The sequence below is a fragment of the Macaca fascicularis genome, chromosome 3 (genome assembly GCF_037993035.2).
Source record: "Macaca fascicularis isolate 582-1 chromosome 3, T2T-MFA8v1.1".
Lineage (NCBI taxonomy): Eukaryota > Metazoa > Chordata > Mammalia > Primates > Cercopithecidae > Macaca > Macaca fascicularis.
The window spans coordinates 35,037,901-35,043,244 of record NC_088377.1 but is presented as its reverse complement, the minus strand read 5'-3'; positions in this window follow the sequence as shown (position 1 = coordinate 35,043,244).

Genomic DNA, 5,344 nt, shown 5'->3' with positions numbered 1-5,344 from the left:
AATCACTCGAACCTGGGAGGTGGAGGTTGCAGTGAGCCGAGATCATGCCACTGCACCCCACCCTGGGCAACAGAGTAAGACTCTGTCTTAAAAAATTAAAAAAATGAAGATAAAAGTGTTTGGCCCACGGACCAGGAGAGACATTCAGGAAGATGGACAATGGGTTGGGCACGGGGTTCATGGGCTTCCCTCGGGAACAGAAGCAGGAGCAGGGAAACAGCAGGAGGAGCTGAGGCTGCATGGGTAGGTGAACGCAGTGACCAGGTGGACACGGAGGGGCCGGAGGGACTGGAAAGGGAGGGACAGAGCTGGTCCCAGCCACACAGTGGCAAGTCCTCAGGTCCCACAGCCCCTCCACAAACACATAAGCCTCCACATATGCACAGGTTTCCACGCTCACATCCGCACACACTTACACATACGTGCTGGTAACACACGTGTACAGCTCACCCCCAACAAAGCCAAGCTGGCACTTGATGTACAATCTCACATGGGCGACATTCTGGAGACAAGGCAGGGAGCAGGTCAGGGCTTCAGCAGGCACAGGGCTGACGGCAAAGGATGGTGATCTCTTCCTCCTTGGAGGAGGACGTCGTTGGTTTGGGTTTTGTTTTTGTTTTTGTTTTTGTTTTGAGATGGAGTCTCACTGTGTCGCCCAGGCTGGAGTGCGGTGGCGCAATCTCGGCTCACTGCAAGCTCCACCTCCCAGGTTCAAGTGATTCTCTTGCCTCAGCCTCCCGAGTAGCTGGGATTACAGGCGCTCGCCACCATGCCCAGCTAATTTTTGTATTTTCTGTAGAGATGAGGTTTCACCATGCTGGCCAGGCTGGTCTCAATCATGGTCACGGCTGTAAGATGGTCTGCATTTGTCAAAACTCATAGAACAAAACATGAAAGGGGTGCATTTTACTATATGCAAAATATACCTCCTTTTCTTTTTTTTTGAGACAGAGTCTGGCTCTGTCACCCAGGCTGGGGTGCAGCGGTGCAATCATAGCTTACTGCAGCCTCGACCTCCCAGGCCCAAGCGATTCTCATGCCTCAACTTCCCTAGTAGCTGGGACCGCAGGAGCACGTCACCACACCAGGCTAATTTTTTAACTTTTTGTAGAGACAGGGTCTCGCAGTGTTGCCCAGGCTGGTCTTGATCTCCTAGGCTCAAGCAATCTGCCCACCTTGGCCTCCCAAAGTGTTGAGATTCCAGGCGTGAGTCACCACACCCAGTGTTTATATCGTCATTTTTAAGTTAAAAATAGAAGAAAACAAAACACCATCCCAGCCAGGAGCCCCCAGACCTGGCCCTGAGGGAGGCATGGTCCCTGCGCCACCCCCCATCCTACCACCCTGCCCTTTGGAGCTATGTCCCAGGGGAAAAGAGTGAGCCTGCCACACGTGTGCTGGACAGAGAGTGCCCACACACTGCCCTGACACCACAGAGACCCTCAGAAAGCCCCGGAGAGAGCCGCAGGGCTGTGAGCAACTCAGAACGCATCGTTTTTGCTGAGCAGCTGGTGGATTCCTTGCCCAGGACAGTGAGTCAGGAACCCGGCTGCCCGGTCTTGTTTCCCTCTTCTCTAGGGCTACCAGGAAGGTCAGAGCTGAGGCTGAGGCCCAATAACAGCAACTACAGAGGACCCGGCACCAGCACACACAAGCTGTGTGCTTCTGTTATGGCCTTGACACTCTATTCCAGCTTCTGTCTCCCCGGGCCCGATTCCGAACAGTCACGTCCTTGTCTGATTTATAATCGTCTACCTGCGTGCGCCTGGCCGTCTCCCCAGAGGACTGTGGACTGGACCTGTGTCCCCGTTACCTCTGCAGAGCCAGCACAGGGTCAGGCTCAGCAGGTGCTTGTGACGTCAATTACAGATGCCAACACCTTCCAAAGACAAAGTGCTTTGTCATTAGGTGACTGGATGGGGAGAGAGGGACCCAGATAAGAGAAAGACAGAGAGAGAGAGAGAGAGAGAGAGAGAGAAGGAGACAGAGACAGAGGCAGATGCACAGCAGACAGACCAAGGGAGACGGAAAGAAGGAGGCAGACAGACAGATGGAGAAACTGATAGAGACAGACCGTGAGAGAAAGAGACAGAGAGACACACACAGACAGGCTGAGAAAAAGAAGGAGACAGACCAAGAGAGACAGAAACCAGAGAGACAGAGACAGACAGAGAGACAGAGACAGGCAGGCCATGGGAGACAGAAGGAGGCAGGCAGACAGACAGATGGAGAAACGGAAAGAGACAGAGACAGACACAGATAGAGATGCAGAGACAGACAGACAGGCTGAGAAAGAGAAAGAGACAGACCAAGAGAGACAGAAATGAGAGAGACAGAGACAGACAGAGATGCAGAGACAGACAGACAGACAAATAGACACATGGAGACAGACAGGCAGATGGACAGACAAAGAAAAAGAGACCAAGAGAGAGGAGAGAGACAGAGACAGAGAGTGGCACACAGACAGACAGAGAGGTAGGCAGAAAAAGAGAAGAGAAAGACCCAGACAAACAGAAACAGACAGAGAGAGATCTGTTAAAGAGAAACAGACTGAGAGAGACAGAAACAGAGAGAGAGACTGAGAGGACAAAGACAGAGAGAAAGAGACAGAGAGAGAGAGACAGAGGGATGAACTGGCTCCTGGCCTCCTAGGAAGATGTATAATTTCTCAGAGGAGGAGAAGGACCTCCCTCCCGCAAGCAGGGAGTGAGGAGAATAAGACAGCTCCATCTCTCCACCCACGCTGGACCCAGCCCCAGCCCAGCCCAGCCCCAGTCCCGCCCCAGCCCCAGCTCCAGCCCAGCCACAGCCCCAGCCCAGCGCAGCCCCAGTCCCAGAACAGCCTCAGAACAGCCCAGCTCCAGCCCAGCCCCAGCCCAGGCCAGCCCAGCCCAGCCCAGCCCCAGTCCCAGAACAGCCCCAGAACAGCCTAGCTCCAGACCAGCCCCTAGCTCCAGTGCCAGCCCAGCCCCAGTCCCACCCCAGCCCCAGCTCCAGACCAGCCCCAGCCCAGCCCAGCCCCAGAACAGCCCAGCTCCAAACCAGCCCTAGCCCAGCCCAGCCCCAGCCCCAGAACAGCCCAGCTCCAGCCCAGCCCAACCCCAGCCCCAGAACAGCTCAGCCCCAGCCCTAGCCCAGCCCAGTCCCAGCCCCAGCCCAGCCCCAGCCCAGCCGCAGCCTCAGCCCAGCCCCAGCCCCAGAACAGCCCAGCTCCAGCCAGCCCAGCCCCAGCCCAGCCCCAGCCCAGCCCCAGCCCAGCCCCAGCCCAGCCCCAGCCCAGCCCCAGCGCCGCACAGGAGCGTTCTGTGGCCTCTGCTGCCCCCCAGAGGCGTTCATTGGCAACACATGCGCTCCCGACCCGGCTTCCCAGTGGCTGGAGACAGTCCAGTCGCTCCTCATTCCCGCCCTCATTCCCACCAGGACCCAGCTCAAATCCCCTCCTGGAGTGCACCTGGGGACCACGGGTGTGTCTGTTCAACGCTAGCCTCCCTGCCTACAACTACTGCAAGTATTTTTCCTTATTTTCCCTTTTCATTTCTTTTTTGGTTGTAGAAATAAAATGTTAGCGATAGCAGGGCGCAGTGGCTCACACCTATAATCCCAGCACTTTGGGAGGCTGAGGCAGGAAGATTTCTTGAGCCTGAGAGGTCGAGGCTGCAGTGAGCAGAGATCTTGCCACTGCACTCCAGACTGGGCGACAGAGCGAGACTCTGTGGAAAACAAAACAAAACAAAACAACAAAAATGTCAACTGTAAAAAATTCGTATAGAATATGTGTGGACGTTGGAAGCTGGAAGTCCCAGCTAACTCTGCCCCACCACCCCAGTCGACCTTGGTGACACGGCATCACTGCTGGCCTTCTCCACCAGGCAGGAGGTCCTGCGTTTCCAGGAGGTCTTTGCTTGTGGGCCCACCTCATTCTTTTTCACAGCTGTCTTCCTAGGGGAGCATTTTCTCCTTCCTTTCAAATCCCTTTGAAATTACCTCCTGTTCCACTTGCTGGCAGTGGGGTCATTTCTGCTTTTCCTGGCTCTGCCTTGACCTGCAGCCATTTGTTTATTGTCTGTCTTATATCTTCATGGGGGTGGTAGCGGGGGGCCTTGGACCATCTTCCAGCAGAAAATGCTCATCGAGTGAATGACCAAGAAAACATTTATCTTATGGATGGATGAATGGGTGAGTGAATGGATGGGTAGGTGGATGGATGAGCAGATGGATGGGTAGGTAGATGGATGGGCGAGTGAATGCATGGGTAGGTGAATGGATGAATGAGTGGATGAGTGAATAAATGAATGGATGAGCAGATGGGTGGATGGATGGGTGGGTGGGTGGGTGGGCGGATGGATGGATGAGCAGATGGATGGGTGGGTGGATGGATGGATGAGTGGATGGATGGGTGGATGGGTGGATGGATGGATGAGCAGATGGACAGGTGAGTGGATGGATGGGTGGGTGGGTGGATAGATGGATGAGCAGATGGATGGATGAGCAGATGGATGGATGAGTGGATGGATGGATGGGTGAGTGGGAGGATGGATGGATGAGTGGATGGATGGGTGAGTGGATGGATGGATGAGTGAATTCATGGGTGAGTGAATGGATGAATGAGTAGATAAGTGAATGCATGGATGGATGGATGGATGGATGGATGGATGGATGGATGGATGAGCAGATGAATGGGCGGGTGGATGGATAGATGGGTGAATGGATGGATAGATGAGTGAATGCATAGGTGAGTGGATGGATGAATGGACGGGTGGATGGATGGATGGATGGATGGATGAGCAGATGGTTGGTTGGATGGATGGATGGATGAGCGGATGGATGGATGGGTGGATGGATAGATGGGTGAATGAATGGATAGATGAGTGAATGCATGGGTGAGTGGATGGATGAATGAATGGATGGATGGATGAGCGGATGGATTGGTGGGTGGATGGATAGATGGGTGAATGGATGGATAGATGAGTGAATGCACAGATGAGTGGATGGAGGGAGGGATGGATGGATGGATGGATGGATGGATGGATGGATGAGCAGATGGATGGGGGGTGGATGGATAGATGGATGAATGGATGGATAGATGAATGCATGGGTGAGTGGATGGATGAATGGACGCGTGGATGGATGGATGGATGAGTGGATGGATGAGTGGATGGATGGGTGGGTCGATGGATAGATGGGTGAATGGATAGATAGATGAGTGAATGCATGGGTGAGTGGATGGATGAATGGATGGGTGGATGGGTGGATGGATGGATGGATGGATGGATGGATGGATGAGTGGATGGATGGGTGGATGGATGAGCAGATGGATGGTGGGTGGATGGATAGATGGGTGAAT